Source organism: Manis javanica, chromosome 5 (assembly GCF_040802235.1).
Source record: "Manis javanica isolate MJ-LG chromosome 5, MJ_LKY, whole genome shotgun sequence".
NCBI classification, from domain to species: domain Eukaryota; kingdom Metazoa; phylum Chordata; class Mammalia; order Pholidota; family Manidae; genus Manis; species Manis javanica.
In genome coordinates, this window is record NC_133160.1 from 52,166,616 (window position 1) to 52,179,860 (window position 13,245).

The 13,245-nt window shown below is 43.7% G+C and overlaps 1 long non-coding RNA gene across 2 annotated transcripts in view; it reads right to left on the reverse strand.

The window, feature by feature from the left end:
- Positions 1–1,064: 1,064 nt before the first annotated feature.
- Positions 1,065–13,245, reverse strand: part of LOC118968420 (uncharacterized) — an 81,407-nt gene continuing 69,226 nt past the window's right edge. The window contains exons 3-4 of one of the 2 annotated variants that reach the window (XR_005056077.1): positions 1,707–1,772; positions 1,065–1,515 (exon numbers count right to left, since the gene is read on the reverse strand). This is a non-coding gene — a long non-coding RNA (uncharacterized lncRNA). The remainder of the gene's footprint in view (positions 1,516–1,706; positions 1,773–13,245) is intronic. The other variant, XR_005056078.1, reaches the window with a different exon arrangement.

Consider the following 13,245-nt stretch of genomic DNA (forward strand, 5'->3'; position numbering starts at 1 on the left):
CATCTGTCCTGGAGAAACCCAGCTGAGATCTCTAACATATTCTGTTGCAAGCTGCAATATAATGGACATATTTAGTGTACATTCTCTTGTTAAATGGAATCTGCATTCCTAAGTGAACTAAAAATGTTTAATTATTAATAAGTCCCCCCGGGACTGGTGACATTTGGGATGATTTTATCATGCGGTAGATATTTAACAACATAATATATATGGTGGTATCTTATTCAACCTTTTTTAAAAGAACATTCCCTCCTAATTTGTTTTGACTCATACGCCTCATAGATTAGTCCCTGAACATCCAGCCCCCAGTGGAGGTAGAGGGAAGTTCCTGAGAAATAGGATAGGATCGATGTTGGAGCTACTGAGCAGCGGGTGTGAGGAGGATGCACTCCGGAGCTGCCTTCTGGGAGTTGGAATTGGTTTGGGGCAAACTGCAAACTAGATTCAGGTGGAGACAATGGTGGCAACAGACAGAAATTTCTGGGAAGATCACAGAACTGCAGATCACAGGACTCGGTGCCAGGCTTCCAGTTCTGCACCAGATTGCTGTTTGACTGAGAGAATGACTTAACATCTCAGAGACAGAGCTTTCTCATATTTTAGAAGGGGTTAGTACACATTTCTTAACTACCTTACTTAAAATTGTGTGCAGCATATATGAAGTACTTCCAACAATTATAAGGAATGTATTCAAAGATGGGGAAGAAGGAAATAATATTTACTAAGCACTCTGTATATATTCAGGGTTGTGTTCAATACTTTTACAAACACAAATTCAACTAGTCATAGCAAAAACCTCTGAGATAGGCCTGATTGTCCCATTTACAGAGGAGGAAGTTGAGGCTGAGATCTTTTGCCTAAGGTCCCAAAGCTGGCAAATGGCAGAGCCAGGCTGAGTATAGTATGTATCTGAGTAGACAATATGTAAAGGGAAAATGGGTCACAATTTTAATTTTTAAATAGAAATGTTCAATCTAAGCAGTTAGTCAACTTATACATGATAATATGCATTATCACAACATATGAACATTAGCATGAAATTTTAATTATTTTATTAACTTTATTTTACAGTGTCTTTCTCTGCATAGTTCTGACATTAAGGAAGGAAAATCTCTAAATACAGTGTCAAAAATAGGTTTTTAAATAAAGCAAATGTCTTGATGTGTTTATGGTGGGTTGACCAATGATACTGAGCTTCCCACTCATTACTTCCCTGTTTCTGGTATATCACTGCAAGACGGGAGTTTCTGCCACCAGTGGTAACAATTGCTTCTTTCTCCGCCACTTCTGTTCAGGCCCTTGGGTTCTGCTCCAGGATGGTGTCTATCCCATTTAAACACAAATGCTTTGCACACCATAGGTCCTATTTGCAGTGTTCTGCCTGGAGAGGAAGTTTGACAGCTGTTTGTGAGAGAGACAAAGTGGAGCAGGGTTTGGAGCAAGAGACCAGAAGCCAGTCCCTCCCCTGCTCCCTCGGTAACCTTGCTTCTCCTTTTCATGCTTCCTTTTCTCCATCTGTTGGTAGAAAGAGTGATACATGATATCTTGCTCTCAGGGTGTCGTGAACGCCTTTGTAAAGCACTGGGAAATGTGGGAAGGGGCCTAAAAGACTTCATGCTTCCCTTTATGTAGTAAAATAAAATCCCATCCAATGGTTTAAAAATTACATAATATATATATTTTTAACTACGAAAATACTCTTATACCTGAAAAAGTACTTGCATTTCTTTATCAGTGATGGTGCTCCACGAAACCCTCTTCAATGTCTGGACCTAAATATTCATTTGAATAATAAATAAATACAAGCATGTAAAAGAGCACAAGTGGCTGCTATTACTACTACCAGTTTACACCTTAACTACACAGTGCATTTCCTTAGTCCAACATTTTTAGTGTGCTTGATCTCTTGTTTTCACCACATACACACACACACACACGGTAGAGTTGCAGGGAGATGGTATTTTACCCCTATTTTATAGATGGCAACACTTAAACCAGGAAAAGTAAGTGGATTGCCAGTCCACACAGATAATTAGGGGCAGGGTTAGGAAAATAATCTCTCTCCTGTCTCAAAATCTGGTTCTTATCCCTTTGAACTTCCTTTCTTATAATGCTGAAGACTCAACTTTTTTCTCTTTCTTTTCTTATATGTACTTTTTTCTCCACTTACTGATATAACCAGGCTCTAGGTGCCTTCTCCACATTCCTCCTCCCAGGAACAGACTCCTCTAAAGCAACGCTCTCACTGCTGATATCCTCAAGTAAGGTTTGCAGTAAAATGGGAGCTCAGACATGACTGTTTGCTTGTTAAGCTTGTTTCTCATTGCAGCCCAAAGAATAATCTGCCAAAAATCACATTACTGAGTCACTGGGACCTCCAGACTGCTCTGAGTGGAGGAGCCAGCCAGGCTGCACAAGTAATATTCATGCTGAAATAGCCGCGTCATGATGCTATTACAGATGTGTGTTTGCTTTGTATGTGCTCCTAAAGTGTAGCCAGGCTTAAGAATCAGAAGGGAAAGCATGATTTGAACACCAAAAGAGAACTTTAAACTGTTACTTTTTTCCTGTGGGGAATTAAATTGCAAAGATCATCAGAGGCTGATGCAGAAACCCAGCAGAGCTGCAGCCAATGAGGCACTGACTCCATTCTTTACACATATCCAACGACTTAGTTCTCTGCAAGCCCTTTCCCAGTGCAGGTTGCTATTACAATTCCTTCCAAGTAAGTACCCCCGCCCAATACCACTAGGCAAAAGCCGTTCTACTGACAGTTTTAAACAGTGAAACAAAGGGGAGCCCCTTTGCCAAGGGAAACCCCAACGCAACAGGCGGCTGGCTAAGCCATTGCTGCTGGCCAGTGTCTGGTTACCAAAGCTCAGACAGAAAGAACAAGCCCTCCAGAAACTGTTCCTGTCTGCCCCACTTGAGCTGCTCCTGCCAGGGCCAGCATCCCTGGGAAATTGCCCTGTAAAATGAGCAGCGCCTTTTCAACAGCAGACTCCCAGCTGCTCCCCACCTCCGAGGCTGCTGTTGGGCATGACCGAGCAGCTGGCCTGGCCTTGATGGGCTCTCTCCTGCTGACGGCCCATTAGGAACCGGAGTGGGAAGGCACAGGTAGGCAGAAGCCACACGGGCAGCTCTAGGTGGTACACCTGTCCTCCCTGAAAGGGACAGAGAGGATAGATGAAAGAATAGAGGGGAAGTGAACTCAACAGTCCAAGCAGGTTTATTGCTGAACCTGAGAGGGACCCCTCTGTCCTGGCCAGCAGAACAAAGGAAAAAGAGGGTCTCTTACAAGCCAAGAGGCTTTTTATGGCCAGGGCTTTGGCAGGCTCTTTGAGGGGAGGGGTCAGGGGAGAGGTGGGCTTGTGGCTTGCTGACATGTCCTCTGGAGGATGCTTGTAGCCTAGAGAAGCTGACACCTAGGTCTCTCTGAGATGGTGGATGGGCTTATTCGAAAGGCAGTCCTCAGGCCCAGATTCTATCAATCCCCATCTACACTTCTCCAGCTTCAGATTGATGGGGTTTTGATTTGAGGATTGGGTGCCCTTCTCAAGCATTTCAATCTCCCCTCATTTTGTGAATAGCTCTGGGCACCTTCAGCCAGCCTAAAGCCCTGCTGGGAAACAGCATGCTGTGGCTGGCCTCCTCCAGGAGCCAGAAGGGCCAGATCTGGCCCAGAGCCAGGCTCTGAAGAAATGGCAGAGGGCAGACAGAGACAGTGGGTGGGGCTGGGAGCCTTGTGTTACACATTCAAAGCCTAATTTTGGATCAGAGTCATACTTGTAGCCAAGCCTGAAAGATCACTGAGGCCCCAAAATGAACCCACAGCTCTGAGGCAGGGCATGGGCGAATCCCCAGTCCTCCTACCCACATGCTGCGCTCCTTACAGAGGTTCATTTAGGCTTGTTTGAGTTCCTATTTTTTTATAGTAACTGTCCTGCCTCATGCTAGCTGAGGGGCAGTGCCTGTTTCCTACCCCATTTCTCTGTACATGTTCACAAACTGCCTCAGCTGAGAGGCCGACCTTCTGAAGCGTTTGTTCCTCTTGCTACTGGCCCCCTGAGTTCAGCCCAGGACACACCATCCTGCCTGAGGTGGCACCAGCACAGACAATAGGCCAGCCGGGGGAGGGCAGCCGCAGGTGACATACCAGACACCTTCATATTAACCATAAAAACGACCCTGTCTGACACAGGAGAGAGAGGAAGCCAGACAGGCGCTGGCCCCTGAGTGCCACAAGAGAGAGAAGGGCTGCTCCCTCATCCTCCAAGGGTGTGGGCACTTCCTTCGGAGAACTCGCTGCTGCCAAGAGCAGGCTGTTGCCTCCCTGGAACTCCGGTATCAGGACGCTTGCTTTGCAGAGCTGGCCAGCCAGCAGCCCGGAGCAGCTGGTTGTAATTATGCGTTGCAGCTTCAGAGGAAGTTGCTGGCTGGGAGCGTGTGCTGGGCCTGGCTGCACACTGGCTGCTGGGCTTAAGGGAACAATGGAGATAGAAACCAGTGGCAGCAGGGGAAAGGGAGGAGCAGAACGCAGAGAAGACAAGCAGAAAGAAAGGGCGAGCTTCTTCCAAGGCTGCATATGGAGAAACCGAGTCTGCACTCCAAGGATCCCTGCCCTTTAAAACAGTCTGTGCCCCTCTATGAGCAGCTCCCTGACTTTTTTTTTTTTTAAAGCCATACCTGCTGAACACTGTATTTTGAGAAGTGTGCCTGGCTGACATATTGAATACCACTCCTCAGCCTGTTCAATCCAAATTGACTGCATCTTTGTAGCAGCTGGCCACAGGGAAAAACAAAAGGACTCGTGATGAAAAAGGCAAATCTCTCTTGACTAGAAAGTAGAGCGGAGGCAGCAGCAGGTAAATATTTCCCCACCTTGCTAAATGCTGTGCCCAGATGCTTACGTCAGGAGGGAAAGGAAAAAAGACAACTTTACGAAAGTGAAATGTGGGTTAATTAACAAAATTTTTTTTCCTGCATGGAGAAAAACTTATTAATAATGTCTGTTTTTTAATACTTTGCAAGATTTCTTCAGTGCTTACTAATTTGAACAAAGCAGGAAAATGAACCCAAACGAAGGGGGTGGGAAATGGGGGGGGGGGCTGCCTTCCGGGCCACAGTGTGGGAAGCGATCTTGTCCTCACATATGTGTGCAGCCCTGTGTCCTCCACACAGCCTCCCCGTGTCTCCTGCCTCCCTTCTCTCAGGAAGTTGCCTGCAGCACCCACATGGCTTAGAGCCCCCAGCACAGTATGATCAGAATGCCATGTTTTTGCCAGCTCAGGGAACAATTTCAAGGCCCCAAATCAGACAAGTGAACAGGCCTGAGATCCCTGTGGTCTCTTGATGATCCCTCTCCACTTGTACAACTCCAGATTTATGTCACTTTAAAAGGGCAGCTGTCCCACCTGGTACTGGGCACTGTTGATGTACAAAAGTGACAGCCACACTTAATAAGTGATGCATTATTGTCTTGGACTGGTAAATGAGGAGGCAATTTCATTACCTTACCCGCTTGTCCACTGCCTAGCACAGGATTACTTGAAATGCTATCAGTAGGTGTGAATGCAGGGAAGTGCCAGCCCATATATGGGCAGGGATGTGCCAACCCAAATTTGGGCATGGTAGCCTTATTCCCTAATGATTAAAGAAAATAAATGATGGTACTATTCTCTTTAGGACTGATTGCTAGGATCTCCTTATTATTATTATCCTTGGGTGGAGATATTATGGTGACAAGTTGAAAGGATTTTTCCAATAGGGTCCAAGAAGGCAATCTTCTCGTTCTTCCAAATGAGCTCTTCCATTTCCTAAACACACACACACACACACACACACACTCACACACACACACGAGTTATTTCCTAGAGCTACACTGTTTAATTACAACAGCCCCTAGCTATTGATGACAATTTAAATTAATTAAGTAAAATGGAAAACTCAGGTTTTCAGTCATCCTAGGAATAGTTCAAGTGCTCAGCAGCCAAGTGTGGTTAGGGGCTACCGTATTGAACAGGACAGCATAAAGAATGTTTCCATCACTGCAGAAAGTTCTATTCGCCTGTCCTGGAGCATCTGTTTGCTTTTGTATCTCAGGACTCTTGTTCCTTTCAGAACTCTCTACCAATAATTTATATAAAGGTGAAATTTTTTTTTCTTTAAACCACAACTTCAAGCTAATCAGATTCCTGTAGGGTCCTAAAGAAAAGCTCCCATCCACTGTGCTGGTCGGACCTTTTTGAATAGTTAGTTAAACAAGGTATGACACTGCAGACCCTGAAAGGACATAAGGTAGGCAGGATTAGTTTCAGGCAGTTTTGACCCTAACTTAATGCTTTAGATAATTTTCCTAGACAGTTCTTAATCATAGCTAGAAGGAGTCCCTGGGAGGCTAAGTGGCAAGTCTAGAAAGCTACCAGGGCAAGTCCATAAAAATTTGCACAATAAATAGAGAGTAATAGCTCCTTTAGAACTGCATGGTTTGCGGCACCGCACATTCCTTTGAAGTTAGGAGGAGATGCAGAGAGCAATGAGCACTTTGATGCAGCTGGAAGCACCTTCAAAGCTTCCCGGGGAGAAATTACAACAACTACCAGTAACCGATTGTTCAGGTCCTTTGTGCATGTAGTGGTGGGGGCAGGGATTGGACCACACAAAAATTAAACAAATAAACCCAAAGCCACACTGGAAGCACTGTAGCCCTGCTAACTACAACAAAAAGAAACAAAGAATAGATACATAACAACACTTTTGCTGGAAAATAAATTGTACCAAAACTATTTTTTAATTTTCTAGTTTAAAATAGAATCTTATTGGTATATGGTATATATTGTTAATATTTAAAAACCTGTCATTTCAAGTTCCTTTTGGAAACATTTCCAAATCTTCTTTAGTCTCATCCTCTGCAGGAATAAGAGAAACCATAGATCCTATTAACAAGTTAGACAACAGGAATACAAACTTTATCCTGAGCCTCCCACAATTTAAGATGGAAGTGTCCAAAGTGTAGGCTCTGTGACCACATTATTGTTCACAAAATCTCATGAACTTTTATTCTGCTCCATTGTACTGGGGGTATCAGCAGGTAAAAATGCTTCCCTGGAAGCCGATAAACAGGATATTACCAAAGTTTCTTTCTTAGTCGAAGCTACTTTATCACAAGGCAGCTGTGTTACAGCCCCAAACCTGGGCTGTCAGCTGGCCTGATTTTCCTATGTAGGTCAAGGAACAAATGGGGGCCCCAGGCCTGTTTGGAAGTGGAAGCTGGAGCTGGAAGGAAAGGTAGCGAAGGGACAAGACTCATCAAATCCAGCTTAGAGTGTGTGAAGGATCTGAGCTGGGAGACTTTCAGACTAGGAGATCCCAGCCCTTTCCTTTCTGGTCATCACCTGGGGGGTGTGGGTGGGACTAGGAAATGAGGGCTGCTATGTGTCCTCGCAGAGCTCTTCAGAGAATCTGCTGGAGTCAGACCCCTGACTGGTGAGGGCAGGCATGCAGTGTGACAGAAGCGGCCAACCTGGGTTCTAACAAAACCCGGTCCCTTTTTAACCTTTCTCCCCACGGTGGGGCTGCAGACCCTTGTCTTTTGAGGGTAGCAGCTCTAACCAGAGCACCACCTCTGACAGGAAGGTTCAGTCAGTTTCAGAGTCACTAAACCTTGGCAGCTGAGGGCCACAGAGCCTCTACCTACAACTACCAGTTTCCTTCTTAAATTAGAGGAACCCTCATTCCACTGGGGACAGGGCAAAGGCGAGGTGGGAGCAGAAGGGCATCCTCCAGCCCATCGTTGGCTGAGGCACACTCACTGTTTCACTCTAAGAGCAAAAAAGAAAGGACCAAATGATAACCGGGTCCTTGATGAACAAATCCTCTGAAAATGAAGCTCCTTCATAATGAAGCTGGCTGTTTTTTTTCTTTAAGTCTTCATAAATCATATGCAGCAGTCTTGGCATGAGTCATATGTCTCAACAGCAAAGCTCCTGCTAAGCCACACAGCTGCATAGGACAAAAATACCTCAGTGAATAGAGTGTGTTTGTCCTACATAGTTTATGGTATAAATAAGAAATCAGCAAAAATGTGGGGGTTCCCCAGCCTCTCCTTTCTGAGTCTCATAACGCTGGGCTGCCTTGTCTGTCCCTGCAACAGTCCTATGTTAACCCACCTTCTTGCTTCCTTGTTTTTGTCAAGAAAGAAAAGGGTCTGATCAGGGTCATTTTCATGTACTGACTGATTTGTCTAATGCACGTTAGTCTAAGTGAGTTTTAGTCAACGTGGAACCTCAAGCAAGTTAATGTATTTGGTCGATTAACTCTAACGCAGTAAGGAAAGACATACCCCCTCAGGTAAGGAATTGCAAATGTGTGGGACGCTATGGAACTCCAACCCTGGGCTTGTACTTGGTAGATCTGGGGGTTCTTGGGTATCCAAAGGTGCCACCTCTCCTGTCCAGATAGTCTGTGTCCTTGCAGAGACATGTCTACACCAGGCTCAGCCCTGGCAGCTCAAGGCCTGTCGTAGGGCTGCTGGCTTGCCCGAGTCAGACTGAGCCCATTCTGCTCCAGTCCAGCCACTCTGCAGGCTTCTCCTTCAAACCTTTTCACCACTTCTCTGATGGATCCCCAATGAGCTGTGAGAGTCCCACACCTCTTAATCCTCTCTCTCTCAGAATTTCCCAAATCTTGCTTTCTGGCAGCCTATTGGATATGATTTTGGTTAATATTTATTAATTTCACACTGTACATACTTTTTCTCCTCTTTGGAGGGTCCTTATAACTTCTGTGTTACTGCTTCATCAGATAAAGTTTCTGACACTAAAGTGTACTGTTGAAATGCATTTGCCTCATTAATGGAGGTATTACTGTATACGTGGGTCACTTAATATCTGTTAGGTGGCGTATCTCATTTACCTCCAGATTAGGGTATTGTTTAATGTGCTTTTAGGGCTTTGGTTTTAAGAGATGTATTTTTTAATTAAATACATATTTTTGAGTCCTGACATCTGACATGTTTTGCTTACATATAAAGTGTTTATATAATTTGCCTATTTAATTTCAGTTAAGTATAAAATACACTAGTGAGCGATAGTAAATCATTCTGCACATACAAACCTTTATTTGTGGCTGGACTAGAAACAGCCTAAGACTTTTCTAACATTCCAAGTACTATGGCTTTATCATTGTTTCCCCCTAAACGCAGGAGAGATTCCTGTGTGCAATGATGCTTTATTAGAACAAGTCTCCACATTTCTGCTTTGGGGCCTTAGATATGGAAAAACAAGGAGAAAGTTAGGAGACAAGACATTTTTCAGTGATAATCTTTCCTCTCTGAACAATCTGTTGACTCCCTGATCCTTCCTGATGTGGAGAGAAAGAATGAACTTCACTGTCAGAATTCATTTATCCAGGAGCTGGATTTGAATCTATTAGCCTGTGACCCTGAACAAGTTGCTTAACCTTTTAAGCTTCACTTTTCTCGTCTTTAAAAAGTGGATGATGATATATATTTCCTGGGTTGGTTATGAAATGAAAGCACTTAACCCAATATCTATAATGGTATTCAGTAAATGCCAATTCTCTTCCTATTCCTCTCTTAATTTAGATATCATTATCAGATAAACTATATTTAGAAGATAATATAAGGATGTATTTTAGTTCTGTCTCCATCACTGTGTAAGGTGATGAAGCTAAATTTTCAATTAGAATGTGCATCTAGAAAGTTCCATTGGTCTCACACTGTGGATATCAAAACCCTAAGCTATTGGCTCAAGGCTTTTTTTGTCTATTCATCAGCAAGTGCGCTTGTGAAATCAGTCCTGTGGGGAGGTGGCAGCAAGAGTCCCAGCCAGGCTCCAGGTTGGAGGAGGACACATGAGGTCTGTACCTACCCACCACTACCAGCATGTCCATGCTGGGCTATGTTTTGAAGGCCATGGAGTGTTACCTGCTTCATATCCACATATCCACCCAATTTTTGCTAATGTCCCACTTTTACTTTCATTCCTTTTGTTTAAAAGCCTGTGAATGACAAACACACAACTCAGGCTCTTTTTTCAAGAGTGGAAATTCACTGGCTTATGCAATTTGAAAGATTAAGAAGGGAACACTGACTTCAGGTGCATCTGGAGTACATGTCCACTCACTGAAATGATCACTCTAGCTGGGGACAGGAAATAATATTTGTTAGACTTGGGTCACAAGCCTACCCCTGCAAGGGATAGAGACAGTCTTGCTTAAACTACATGGACAGAGAGTAAATTTGGGGAGGTTTGCCAAAATTGAAAGATTGGTTTCTAGACAGATGCAATCCACGTCAACTACAAATCACTATAGAATGGAAAATATCATGGGAGCATTAATACATGAATCCAGGTTGTCAGCTAGTATATCAGCCAGGATTCAGTCAGGAGGCAGAAACCACACAGTTATTTTAATAGGAAGAATTTCATATAAGGAATTCATAACTAGGTACAAAGTTGTTAATGAGGTAACTGAAAGTATGTAAAAAGGATATTAAGTTACTAGGCCTAGGGAAAGAAGGGAAGAGGATGGAGCTGTTAAAATATAGAAGCTTGAAGGAGATGTCCTACTAAAAATTCAGAGCTAAAACTCAGACCTCTGGAGAGGAGGGGATTCTCAGCTAGTGCTGGTGACTGGAGGTGCACAACAAGACTGGTTCTGCAAGTGTGAGGCAAACAGCACAGTGGATTCACTCACTGTTGTTTGGGGAAGAACTGTTTCTGCCAAGTGAAGACATGGTTGGGGATCAGTTCACAGCAATGGCAAGTGGACATCAAGCCAATAAGAGGCAAACCAGGAAGGAATTAGTCCCTTCTCTTCCTCGAGCCTTACAGGGTCCATCTGAAGCCCTCAATTTTCAGAACCTACCATGAAGTTGCTGGTAAGCGTGTTTGAAGTGTGCTGAGAAACGTGGATTGCAGAGTTCCAGCTCCAGCAACATAAAGTATATGAGGGTGGGTGTGGAGCTGAGACACAATAATTTTATAACCAAGAGGTTTGTACTCTTTAGCTTCCAGTGGTTGCTTCTTTGAAGATTAGCAGATAGAAAGTATACTAGCATGGAAGTTTGGATGGCATTAAATAATGGATGGATATCTGTGGGGTAAATGGCAGAATTTCCAGAATCTCCCACCTAGCCTTAGTCCATTTACAAATCAATGGGTGTTTATCACCACAGAGGCCAGCAGGGCAAGGGGTGATGAGAAAGTGGTCATTCTCTCCTCCCCTCTGTTTCTGGCACCAAACTGGTCTGGTGCCCATCAGCCACCATGGCCCAGCCCATAAAATTCCTCCCAGAAGGGGCCATAGGGGAGGAAAGCGTGAGCCCTGGCCAGAGGAGATAGATGGAGCAAGGCCTGACTAGTGTTCCTGAGCAAGCTGTGAGCAATAAAACTCTTTCTTCCAACCTACCCTTCCCCTTGTCCTCTTTCGGTTTCATTGGATTAATAGGGATTTGTCACAGGAGAGGAACCCCCTTACTCCCAGAGTTACAAGATCTGAATCTTGATTCTCTCCTACCTTCAAAGTTGCTTTTTCTTTGGGCAGAGCAGACCTGATATCAGAGGAGCTGATACTAGGTGTGACCACTATAATAAATGAATGGCATGCTTGAGTGTAGAGAAAATGAAAGTTCCTGTGGCCAGGATTCTCACCTGACCCTGGTCTCCTTGCTCACTGCACATGTGTGGGAAATACAGTATTATTGACTCTATATAAAGAGCTCCACCCAGTGCTCTGGGCTGTACAGCTGCAGAAGAGCAGAGGCTGGAGTGGTGGCAGCACGGAGGACAGAGGCTGAGACAGCTGCAGCGGGGGAGAGGCCCAGAGGCAGAGACCGGCTTGTTGCCTGCAGACTCGCTCTGAGGTGGATGGGATTTTATTGCTTGACCTGTCACCAGGAGAATAAAGTTGGGTATAAACCCTTTCACCCCAAGAACGTTCCATTGTCATTATTCAGTCTCACCAAACCAAGAGTGAACTTGCCAGGGGCTGAAACCCGCTGGCAAGACACCAAGGAAAGCATCTCACTAATTTGAAATATTTTTCTGGTACCCATGCTACAAGTAGGTCAAGCTTTCCACTTTCTATCTAGGCTGTATGTAGTTAATGTCTTGTTAATTACTGAGCCACTTGATCAAAGTTCAGCTGAAACTTTCCCTATGACTAAGCATAAACAACCTTGCCAGGGGAAGGAGCTGTGGCATTTCAGAGTTCCAGCTCCAGCGACATAAAGTATATGAGGGTGGGTGTGGAGCTGAGACACAATAATTTTATAACCAAGAGATTTGTACTCTTTAGCTTGCAGTGGTTGCTTCTTTGAAGATTAGCAGATAGAAAGTATACACAGATAGAAAAGTTTGTTTACACAAAACTGTTATTTTCCTAAGGTAAGGTTCTTCTCTTGGTAAAATGTCTCAATAACTCTGTCACTTGAGATTAGCATTTATAGCCCTAAAGTTTCAGACAAATTAAATTTCTGTTCTTTTTCTAACCAGACTAGTATGACCACTTTGGTCAAGAAAAGGTGTGTGTGTGTGTGTGTGTGTGTGTGTGCTTAATATGGCCAGATGGAAACATATTCTGTGTAAGCAATAAAAGTTAGAACATCAAGTACAATTTGGTGAACTTTAGTAGAACAGTTATTAAGGATTATAGCCTTTCTCTTTCCTCCAACAAATTGTGAAGGCTCCACTTTTCAAATAAGGAGAAAAGCTGAACAGTACTACTAAACCATGAATCCATTTTTGGTTTATTGTTAGCAAAGTCTGCCATCAAAACTGATTTTATGTCTGTTAATATATGAGTAATAAATAACAATTGTTCTAAATAAGAATAAACTTTCAGGAAAAAATGTTATAGAAATCTGTTGTCATAAGTGACTTTGGACATGATAAAAATTATAAAAGTATTCTAATTTATTTCAACTAAGTGTCTTATAGTCTTCAAAATGTTTTCACATCTGTCTTCCCATTCAGTCCTTGCAGGAACTGTGTGGGGTAGGTAAGATTTATCATTCAATTTTGCAGATTAAAACAAAAAACAACTGAGGCTCAGAGAGGCACAAGCAGTTTGCTGAAGTAATGAATGGTGGAACTGGGGTCAGAACCAGGTTTTCTGAATCCCACTTTGGCCCTTTTCACATTGTAGCTTCTTTAGCTAACTCTATAGTCAGGTTTCATAAAGTCTATGAGAATAAATTATCATAGTTTGTGATTTCCTACC